The following is a 12,555-nucleotide window of genomic DNA, read 5'->3' as shown; positions in this document are numbered from 1 at the left end:
TGACTTCACACTACCATCTTGAGAGTATCGCAGAAGAGAACCCTAATGCTTGTTATGTTATATCTTAATTGGGATGAAGATTCACTTAAAAGGTTCTTTTGTACTGTTGAGGTCCTAGGGATATTGGTGGGGTTGGTTGATTTTTTTTTTTTTTTTGGCTAACGATGGGTGTCCAAGCCTTCGGTCTGACTAGTTCCGCGAGCCCATATTGACCCCACAACCGTATGGACTAGGTTATACTGGGGTTGAATGGGAACCATTTAATTTTCACTGAAAGCAGTGAAGAGAACTAAATACCCCCGTGTGAGTGGCCCAAGGTGTGCCTAGTGGGAGTCCAACTTAGGAAGTCCGAGTTTACAATGGGTGGGGTTGGTTGATTGCTTTTCCCTTTTGTTCTCTTTTAAAGGGTTTGCCATGTAACGTAAAATTAATAAAATTTTGCCTTTTTTTTTTTTAAATGGTAATGGGCGTGTCAACTTGAATCCACAATCAGTCAACTCAAGAGGTGATGAAGCTGTTTTTTAAGGCATATTTCACGGCTTATGTGATTAGGTTGCTGGTTGGGTCGTCTAGGTTTAGGGTCCATGGCTTAAGATATTGGAATCAGTTTTAAATCGGTCTATATCAGTCTGAATCAAATAAAAATATTCATGGTTTTTATTAAAAAACAATTTTTATTTCCTTACCCTTCATCTGCACTGATCTATTGATATGGGATTGGCCTCGGCTGGAATCAATCTGATACACTCAATTCTGATCGATCCGATCCGATTCGACTCCTTAAACCATGCTAGGATGTAGGATCTGTCCTTGATGTTCTTCCTATTGTATATTCGGCCACTCTCCTCTTTTTTCTGTTTCTTTAATAATAATAATAATAATAAAACGTTTGCAAGCTGTTCTGATTTCAGAATTATGACAACCCTACAGCTTCATTTTCTTTTCTGTTTTTAGTGTATGCATTACCTTTTTAATTAAATAAGTTTGTGAGATATTATCAGATCATGCTTACTATTCTATTAAAAATAAGCTAGCTAGTAGATGAAGAGGTCCATTTCAACTAACCCTAAAGGTCTAAATCAATCCTAAGTCCCTTAGCTGAGCCAAGGCTAGGCTTGACTCGGCCCTGATTCAAGGCTTGAAAAATGAAAATTTGAATGACCCTCTAAGGCAAGGCAAGGCAGGGCAGGGCTTAGTTTAAGGTCATAACCCTAGCTGGGCCAGTCAGGCCTTTACTCAATGCCAAAAATTCTTAACCTTAACCCACCCTCTGGACTAGGGTATCTTAGTCCAAGTCCTATTTAGGCTCAAGGTAGACCAGTGCTGGCTCAGGTCGATAGGAATAAACTTGCTCCCCTACCACCGAGAGAGAGAGAGAGAGAGAGAGAGAGAGAGAGAGAGAGAGAGAGAGAGAGAGAGAGAGAGAGAGAGAGAGAGAGAGAGGTTGGTTGGATTGTAGACCTTAAGCTAATATGTGTAGAATATGTGATGATGAAAGCACAAATTCTGAAATACTGAGAATTAGAATTAGTGAGCATTTGTCTATCCAAATTCTAAACATGATTTTGAAATTCTTGAAATTAAGCTGGAATCCACGATTCTAGAATTAGCCAGTGACTCAGGAATTCACTCCTGCTTTTCTATGATTCTCAGGTTTTAGCGGAAGCAGCTCCTAAAATCGGAACAAGAGGCCCTCCTCGGCAATAACTGTTATTAATTTCAAATCAAAGGAAAACTCATTTTCTCTATAATTACTTTTCAAGTTGTTGAGATAGAATTGACTTTTCAAACATTTTTAAACCATTAGATTTAACACATGGTGAAAAGAAATTGCATTAAATATTAAACCATGACTTAATGATGACATGTACAAAATGTCTACATAATTTGAGCACTAATTAAACATTAAAGCCTTATCTTCATCCCCCATTAATTTATCATTGTTAAATTTTGATTGAAAGATCTAGAATGAATTTGGATTAGAAGTGGGGAAAAGCATCAGAATTGCTGATCTTATCTAGGGGTTGTAAGCTGTAACCCGCATGTATGATAGTACTATTAACGTTGAACACTACTTGTGGTCAATAAAGCTGAGGTTAGCATATCCCTTGAGTTAGGTAAAACATTAATTTTTTAGAAAAAAAAAAAGCCATGTTTGTTTAGGGGCGGGGCCTTCTACTACGCAATAGAGATTACAACTAAGATCCAATGCCTTGGAGCACCTCGAGGCATGCCCTCACATGTTGGTTCCATGTCGAGGCACTCCAGGGTATTGAATATGAACAACCACCTCTATTTTACCTACATGTTGGTTCCATGTAGGTAAAATTGGTTGGAAAAGATATGATGTGGATTTTGAGGTAAAAAATAACAAAATACAAAAGAAAAATCAACGATAAAAGGTTGGAAAAGGATATGGTGTGGGGATTTAATTGGATCTTTTTCCATGGTGTGGACTCCACAATAATCATGTCTTTATCTCATAGTTTCTATATATGTGTTTGCTAATTTCTCTTGAGTGAATAGTTAATGGATGAATAAGTTTTTGATGCTAAATTGAGATAATGATATTTTTTTTATTAAGTAGTGTATATGTTTGTTATATGGTGAATATATGTTTGTAATTTTTTTTACATAGTAATTATATTTAACATGTATCATATTATTGCCCTACTCATTTTATCGTGTCAAATTTAAAAAAAAAAAAATACTATTACTGTATAGTTCGCTTAATAATGATATATATCCGTTACCCTATTATTATCATTCCCTAATTTACTATGGTAGATACCAATGAAATGAATTTTACAATATTTATAATTGCAACTAACCATGGGGATAGAAAATCTGGACTCTTCCTATGAACACTCGTCTTGTCTCCCCCGCCCCTCCTTGGCAGCCGCCAAGCCCGGGCCCCGTTGTGACCTTACACATAAATCTCTTTTTCTCTTTTTAAAAGGGAGTTTAAAGCTTCATCTTTGACGACAGTTACTGATGTAATTGGCTGACGCATCACTCACACTAAAATAAATAATAAGCAAAATAAAGAAAATAAAATCAAGAAAGTCAGCCATTGGATGTACGGCACTGCGAATAGTGGGTCCCAATACCCAAAGTGTCGGGAGTTCTTCTATCCATGTCAGCATAAAAGAGAGGGGGAGTTGAGTTTATTTATTTATTTTTTTATGAAGATTTATTATCACTCTCTAACACTTGATCTATATTTATCAAAATTTTTTCTTTTTTTATACATTTTAATTTCTGGATCTCTATTCTTTTTAAATATCTATCCATCCTTTTCACTCTTAGCTTATTATACTTTATCCAAATTGATTGGTTCAAAGTATACTTTTATTAATCTAAGAAAATAGCCAAGTGAGTTTTCTTTTCATTATTACTTGGTTCAAATGTTGCTTTGTTGACCAAGCCTCAAATTCTTCTTTGGTTCCCATGTCATTATTTTTTGTTGGATAATTTATCACGCCACTCCCTGTTTTATACCAAATTACGTTTAAACCCCTTATCATCAATCTCTATTAAGTGATGCTATGAAATGAATCTTTAGCCCTTATAAGTAAAAGATAAATACCTAATCCATTTTCATCATCCCAAAAATACCCCTCTTTCACACCATAGTCTCCCATTTCATTCTCCCCTTATTACCTTCTTTCCTTATCAAAATCAGATGTATTATACATGGCACCGTAAGCTGGTAATCGGCTGCCATGGGAGCATCGAAGGGTACCGGTAGCCTTAATTGTGTTGGAAACCTTAATGTTGGGATTGGACCAGGGGAAGACTCTAGATCCTCTTCATTCTCATCTATTTGTTTCGACCTCGGCCTGGAATTCTAATTTTGTTGGTGGGTCTTTCCTTGACGATCACGATGGGCTCTTTGGTTCAATTGCTACTCGGAAAACCTAGGGTTATGGAGATGGTGGTTACGATGATGTATTTGGTGCAACCCCTAAGTATGAATGGTGACTCATGGTGGTGGTGCCTCTTTGGCTTTCTTTTGATTATGATTTTATATTTCAAGGATCAAAGGATTCAAGCGCCTATTTTTGATAAGCCTAAATATGATGATGACGATGACGATGACGACATATTTCATGGGTTGCCGAGGGATGAAGGGCTCTTGTGCAAGTAATGATAATGTGTTCGCGTTAATTGCTTCACCTCCTAAACAAGTGCTCCTACTGATGATTTGTTAGGAAGTTTTAGATGGTAGGAGCCATATTCCAAGAGTTCTGGAAGGAGATCAAAAGAAGTTGTGAATGATGCATTTGGTTCAACAGAGAAGAGAAGAAGAAAGGGGTTAAAGAGAAACAAAACATACTTATAGTCACACGATGCTGTAAGTTTCTTCCATCATCCTCCCATTGCAATTAGTAGCCGATTTGTAGTCTCACATCGCCAGGATGACTTAAGAATGGGTCGACTTGGGGACGGTAACTAACAGAAAGTAATTTCGGTACTTCACAATTTTTAAGGGTAACATGGTATTTAAAAATAAAAGGAGTTGCTGATGTCAGCATTTGAGGTATATTTTGTAACAGAGACTGACAGCAAGGGGTCTGAACGTAATTTGGTATTAAACAGGGGGTGTTCCTATAATATTGGCATTCCCTAGGGGGTGACATTGTAAACTATATATATATTTTTTTTCATTTGTCTCATCCATCATCAAGGATATTGTTTATTTAATTATCTTTTCTTTTGTCTCATCCATCATCACGGGTTCAGTAATCTATTTTCTTATTGTTATTGGATTGATATCGGTCTCAACCATACTAATTCAGATCGTTATCAATCTCAATGTTATATTCCCCATTAGGCTGCGACACATGGTTTTAGGGATTAAAAAAAAATAAAATTGATAAAAGTATTGAATTTGTATTGTTCTCAACCAATACAGATACAAATCACTTAATTTCGACAATACAATATTAACTACCTGAACCATGCCCTTCACTTGTGCCGTCCTTCCTTTTTTTTTTTTATTATTATTTTTTTTTGTTATATCTACAACTAGAGAACTGCCCAAAGGAACTTTACTCACACACACACTAGAGAAACTTGTGCCATCCTTCCACAATGACATTTTTTAACCAATCAATTTGAAAATTATTCTCTTCAGCTCCTTTTTTTTTGCCATGTCCATGTGTGTTGATCCTTAGTGAAGTAGAAATCACATCACCTTGCAATTCCTTAAATTTTGTTGTGGGAAGTGTTCTCCATCCAATGGTGGATCCTACTTCTACATGAGACTCAATTAGTAAAATCATTTTGGTTCAACCTGTATAAAGGGTAAGGAGATCATTTTATAAGGAAAAGAGAGACACATGGATACAACAGGACAAAAATCCTTTCTTCTTTAGCTTGTTCCAGCTATGGATGACTTTTTTTTTTTTCCAGGTTGAAGGGTTGCGATAAATAATTAATTGAGTTACTAGGCTTCCGTGGGTAATGCTTTAGTGGTGAAAAGAACGGCCAACTGAAATTAGTTATTTAATTTTTTTTTTTTTTTTGGTAGGAAATTAACGAGAGTTCCATATTGAAGAAGGAGGTGGCTGGGTTCTTATTTTTCAGGGAAAGGGCCGAAAGGGGTTTGCATTCAATCACTGAAAGGTCAATTCGTCAAAAGGGAGGGGTAGTTTGGTTTACATGGTCATTTTGTTAGTCAAGAGAGGATATTTTTCTTTTTCTCTATATTGCTCTATTTGAGTCAATCCCTGTAGTGGCATTTTTTTCAAATTAAATTTTTGACCATTGAAATATGCCATTTATCATGTTCGACCACCGAGTAGGATTGCAAAATTGTCAAGTTGGGCCAGATTTTTGAAAACTCTAAACCAATCGTAAGTCCCTTAGCTGAATCAAAACCCTGCTTGACTCGGCTTTGACTTAAGGCCTGAAAAATGAAAACTTGAACGGCCCTTGAGGCAGGACCAGGCTAGTTTAGCCTAAGGCTACAACTCTGGCCTAACCAGGCCCTTACACAGTGTTAGAAAGTTCTAGCCTTAGTTCACCTTCAGGGTTAGGATATCTCAATCCAAAACCTATTCAGGCTCAAGGTGGGTCAGTGCTGTCTCGCTCAAGCCAATATGACCAAACTTATACCCCTACCACCGAGAGAGAGAGAGAGAGAGAGAGAGAGAGAGAGAGAGAGAGAGAGAGAGAGAGAGAGAGTGAAGCACAAATTCTGAAATTCTGGGAATTAGAATTAGTGAGCGTAATTTGTGTATCCAAATTCTAAAGAAATTCTTGAAATTAAGCTGGAATCCACGATTCTAGAATTAGCCAGAGACTCAGGAATTCACTCCTGCTTTTCTTAGATTCTCAGGTTTTAGTAGAAGCAGCTCCTAAAATCGGAACAAGAGCCCCTCCTCGGCAATTACTATTATTAATTTCGAATCAAAGGAAAACTCATTTTCTCTATAATTACTTTTCAAGTTGTTGAGATAGAATTGACTTTTCAAACATTTTTAAAGCATTAGATTCAACACATGGTGAGAAGAAATTGCATTAAATATTAAACCATGACTTAGTAATGACATGTACAAAAAGTCTACATAATTTGAGCACTAATTAAACATCAAAGCCTTATCTTCATCCCCCATCAGTTTATCATTGTTACAAACTAATTTTGATTGAAAAATCTAGAATGACTTTGAGTTAGAATTGGGGAAAAGCATTAGAATTGCTGATCTTATTATGGTTCTAAGGCTACATACAATCTATTACGAACACTAGGATAGCCTAGTGGTGGTAACTTCGGTTTGTGGAGTCGGTTCCCAGGGGAGGAGGTCATGGGATCGAACCCTGTCGTTGAACACTTGTGGTCAACAGAGCTAACGTTAGCATAGATTTGGGATCATATCTCATTTTTAGACTTATGGCCCTTAAGTTAGGTAAAATTTTAATTTTTCCAAAAAAAAAAAAAGAAAAAAAATGAACGCCCACATTTATTTAGAAAATTAATTTTGTCACACCCCGTTCACCCTGAACCGGAGCGGTGACCGAGTTAACACCGGTTAACCCAAACCTGCCAGGATCATCAGATACTGTATTCCACCACAGCATACACACACTAACATCAATTCATCAGATCAGCGGAAGACTAAGTTTTACCTGTAAATAATTCCCATATACTTGATACCCAAATGATAATACCATAATTATATACATTTAGGCCCGAAGGCATGATATATACACAAAAAGAATAAGTTCAAATATCAAGTATATACAGGAAATCATCAAAATCATCAGAGTACACAGCTCGGCTCGGTAGTGGAGCTCAACACGGCCTCAAAACTGCTGTCCCGCAGCACAGCTCTCACACGCGCAGTCTACGCCGTGCTCAAACTCCTCAGGGGTCCACCAGTCCTCTCCAGGAAACTCGACTGTGGGACCCACCCCATGCTCCTCAGATGAATGACCTGCAAAATCATCTAAAAAGGGGGTGCACACGTGGAATGAGCTCACTAGCTCAGTAAGTAGAGAGGTGGACCACACACAACAGTCCACACACACAACACATCATATGCACTACATGCCATGCAATTCATTTTAAATCACATACACCTAATCAACATTACTAAGTCTTTGGTTTTAGTGCTACTACAACCACAGTGCGCGTATACTCCGGGTACGAGCCGCGAACTCCCTCCCGCGATACGCCCATAGGGCTGTTGGAGAAGGCCCACCGTGAGTACTCGGAAAAATAAAGACAATGCCGTCCACCGGCTCTCAACAGAAATGTAAATAAATTAAATGACAGTGCTGACTCCAGCAATTTAAAAGCAGTACGATTGGCCCTCTTGAAATACCACCGGGGTTGCCGACTGTCCTACATGACTCACCGGGCGTAATGCCTAACCGCCACAGTGTCCGACAACCGTGACCCCTGCTTCCCCCCAAATGGCAACCCAACTCCTCAACCCCTGTTGGGAAGGGTCGTAGCACGGGATGGTGAGAATCCTAATACCGCATGCTCCTATATGTAGTACGACTGCATAGTGCCTCCGTGTCCCATACCACGGGCCACCAATGCATTCGTTTCCAAGCCGACCACGGCATCTAGTTTATCAATGCATTATGCAACATGATGTCCACGTTCAACATATAACATCTCATTCAATTTGCATTTGAAGAGTAAACATAGCATATATGCACACCAATGAGTGGAATGACTAATCTATATAGCACATTCATGATGACATGACTAGATTAGATATGGTTATATGAATGCCAAACAAATGCCTTGAAACAAGGCCAAACGTCCTCTCTCCACTTACTTGTAGCGTACAAGGATTCCCGCTCGGTACGGGTGAGATCCGGAGCGAATCGGGTAGGCTTTGGTGAACCTAACAAAATTGAGCGGGGTTAGTACTTCACCATTTTAGAATCAAAATTAATGAAATCCGACGTCAAAATCGTGTTTAGAACGTCGAAAGAAGGTCCCACGTCCGATTTGGGCTCGATCGGACCTAAGAATCACATTCTGGCCACTCAGGTGGGTCACTCAGGTGGGTTGTCTACCCACCGGTCCTACCCGCCAGTAGGACCCACCGGTCCTACCCGCCGATTTGGCCAGGGACCCCCCTGACCTCTCAGGTGGGTGCTCTCAGGCGGGTAGGGACCCGCCGGTTGTACCCGCCGGTTTTGGCGGAAAAACCCTAATTTCTTCTCAACTCCCTCCATTCCTTGGGAATCCAAATAGGGCTTTTCTCAACCCATTCTTCACACCTTTAAAGTCCTATAGGATGGTTCTAGCTTAGATCTAAGTTAGATTCAAGTGAGGGGAACCATCTTACCTTCTTTGCTCAAGAATGACTTCAAACCCTCCAAATCACTTCCAACTCACAATGCTCCTTCTACCTTGTCAATATCTCTTCAAATCCTTCAAGATCAACACATAAATCATCTATTAAACCTTAGATTCATCATTTCAAAGGGTGTTTACAAGATCTTAAGAAATCATACTCGAATCAAGGGTTTAAAGCTTGGGTATGGTGAATGTTCATAAAACCCAGCTTTTCTTACCTCCAACTGTAGATCTCGAGTTGAAGATTACTCTCCCGGCACCGGAATGGCAAGATCGAGCTTCGGCGCCACTGAAATCCTTCCTTTCTTCCCCTTCCCTTCTTCTTCCCTTTCTTTTCTCTCTCCTCTTTACTTTTCTCACCAAACGTACGGGGTAATAAATGGAAAGAAAAGAAATCATAAAGCTTTATATACTATTCCTACTTAAGTGAATAGTGTTGGATGGGTCACTCAGGTGGGTGGGTGTACCCACCTGTCATACCCACCCGAGAGTCAAAACTTGGGATTTTGACCGGGCTCGGACCTCGGCTCAAACCCCCACCCCAGGCACACATTGTAGCATACGTATATATCATAAAATACAGATATAATACCTGTTTTATCCGTACATAGCCTTATGGTAGGTGCACGTACACGGTTTGGGCACTCCCGTCTCTTCTGGCACTGGCTCAGACTTGTCGGGCCAGCCGGTGTTTAAGGTCACCCGTGCCATCATAGCCCATAAGGAACCCGCTCTAATATCCTCAGGCTCGGTTCCTGCATAGTTAAACCGGTTCAACCGCGAAATCAGACCGGGTTTAAGAAGCGGGATATTACAATATCGGTCTTGTCAAGGTAGCCTTGCCAATCCTAAACCTAACCAACATGCATCATATACTTGGACATAGAACCAATGACTAGGATCAACACAACTAGTGTAATATTGTTTGCGGTTTATGTTAGAAGCCCTTGTAGTCATTTTTATCTGTCTCAATCTACCATTCACCAACGGAAGGATTGGATTTATCATTAACATTAAAGGTGCCAGTGTTTATAACTACACCAGTTGTTGATTCTTACAACTGCACCGTATGATTGGTACCGTGGCTATATGCTAACACCACCAGTCCGATGTGGTATAGGTCTCAACCTGGTAAAGGTTTCACACATGCTATCTCGATGTTAATGGTGGACCCAAATTCGTCCACCATGGTTTTCGGTGATTGATTCGATGTAGATCCCCCTATATGGAAGTTCTTACACGAACCACCTTATTTGAGCTATCAATTTAGAGTCTCTTCAACTTAGGGGCACTTCCTTTCAGTTTACCACTAAGTTGATACCACTCTCAATTGACCTAACCCTTGTTTGGTATGGTTGTCCTTGTTTGTACATGCTTTGACCCTAGTTGTGCTCACGTAGGAGAATGTACTTGTTATCATCTCATCCTTTCTTTTGTCCATTTTTCGGTACCAATAAGGAATGTAATCCGAAGTTTCACTTTCTCATTATATTCTACCCAGTTGAGGTACCATTTCTCGTCAGGAAGGCCATTCCCTACCCTTGTGGGTCAGAGGTCCTAATTCACTTAGACTAGTGAGGCTTTCACCAGAGCCCTCATTAGAAGTGTTTTCCGTTTCCCCAGAGGGTACATATACCATGAGTCAAGATAACATTTCACTAGAAAATCCCGACCCCATGGAGGCCCGTGTCACTAAGATTGAGGGGATGTTAGCAAACTTAATTGCGAAGATGCAAGCTCAAGTTGGTGTTGCTCAATCGGCAGAAGTTCAGGATCAACAGAGTCGTCTCCATAGTCTTAGGGTTATTCCTCACCCCAATGTGTTAGGTGTTGAGGATGATGTTGTGATTGACAATAGCCTTGCTATAGGAAAGTCTGAAAGTCTTGAGAACCAAGAGTTGAAGGATAAAGTTAGTCGCCTTGAACACTTGATCAGGAACCTTAAAGGTGTTGAAGATCAAATCATTGATACAGAAGGGTTGTGTTTCTTTTCTCATGTTAGGTTGCCAGAAAAATTTAAATGGACCTCTGAAAAGTTTAATGGTAGGTGTGATCCCCGTACTCACTTAAGATCTTTTATTGGCCAGTTGAGGGGAGGGCGAGGATTCATGGATGAGTAATTGGGGCAGGCCTTCCAATTTTCATTGACTGATGCTGCTCACCATTGGCTAATGGCCCTAGATTCTTCCTCAACCCGCACTTGGGATGACATGATGAAGGCGTTTACTCGCCAATAGTCCTATAATATAGAAATAGAGTTGACCAGAAGAGAGTTGGAAACAACAAAGCAAGCAGCAGGTGAAGGGCTCACTAGCTATTTGAAAAGGTTTCGTGACAAAGAGGCTCAGATGTGGGATAGGCCAAATGAGAGAGAGCAAGTGGGAATGATAGTGAGAGGATTGCGAGACCCATATTGAAAGTTTTTGTTTGCTCTCCCCATCCTCAACTTTGATGGTTTGATAGTCGCAGCACAACAGGTTGAGGATGCCATCTTCTAAGAGGAACTCCCCAAAATGGATCGGTTTGCAACTGAGTCTAGTAGTAGCAGAAGGCCTCCACAACAGAAAAGCTCAGGAGTCAATGCCACAATGTCTACTCTCCCTTCTGCGGCACCAACATCGTCCACAACGATAGCTCCGTTCACACTAGAGCAAGGGACAACTCCTCCCAGTCGAACTAAGAGGCAGTTCGCCAATTTGGGTGCACTCCTGAGTTTAGTTTTTTAGCACATTAGCGAAGGCCGAATTGATTTCCACGATTCAACCAAGGCCTATTCCCGAGCCAAAGCCACGTTGGTATAATCCAGGCCTATTCTGCCACTATCATTGCCAAGAAAGATATACCACAGATAACTGTTTCAATTTGAAACATACTATACAAGACCTTTATGATGCTAAAAAGTTTGAGCTCCGACCTAAACAGCATAATGTAACCACAAATCCTCTTCCAAATCACCAATCAATTAATGCTCTTAGTCAAGATTTGAAAGAATTTGACCCCACCATCTTCATTAGGCATCTGTCTATCCAGAGCGGGGGGCATGTTCATATGGTGAAATTGGATGCAAAGCACAAACAGATCAAGACAGTTGAAGGAGAGTTCATGAAGTATCAATTAGAAGCATCTGAGACTCTTGAGATGGTACCCTTTTTCAAGAACCTGAATGGTCAATTCATTAAGGAAGTGCATGACTCTTCATACTTTGGGTTTCCAGAACTGTGGCTCGATAAAATATTAGGAAAGGAGTTACCAGGTTTTGAGATCTTCTCTAACTGCGTGGTTGATCGGGCAGAGTCTTAAGCAATTTGGTAGGCCCATCTGGGACATCAAGGAGGATTTATAGATGTTAGTAAGCTCTTTGGTATAGAAGTTCTGATGATTATAGAAGACGAAGAGGGGTTGGTAATGTCTGGGTTCAAGTCCTTTGGTGTTATAGGTAGTCAGTCATGTTGTTAGGTATTTCCAACTTTTTCCCTTTCGGTTTCGTGTGAGAAGTTTTATCTTTTTAATTTTGATGTTGTGTCAATCCAATCAAGTTTCCACATGGTGTAATCGTTTCAGTTTTTAATGAAATAGTTTATTTTGAGTATTTTGTTTGTTCTCCTCCCCATTTTCATCTCTTGATGATGAATCTTGGAGTGATCTATCGCCTATTTTCTTCAAATCAACAAAAAGGAATCAAAGAAAGAAAAATCAAATATAGAAAAAAGGAAAGAGCAGCAAAA

The sequence above is a fragment of the Macadamia integrifolia genome, unplaced genomic scaffold (genome assembly GCF_013358625.1).
Source record: "Macadamia integrifolia cultivar HAES 741 unplaced genomic scaffold, SCU_Mint_v3 scaffold2069, whole genome shotgun sequence".
Lineage (NCBI taxonomy): Eukaryota > Viridiplantae > Streptophyta > Magnoliopsida > Proteales > Proteaceae > Macadamia > Macadamia integrifolia.
This window is presented reverse-complemented; position numbering follows the sequence as displayed.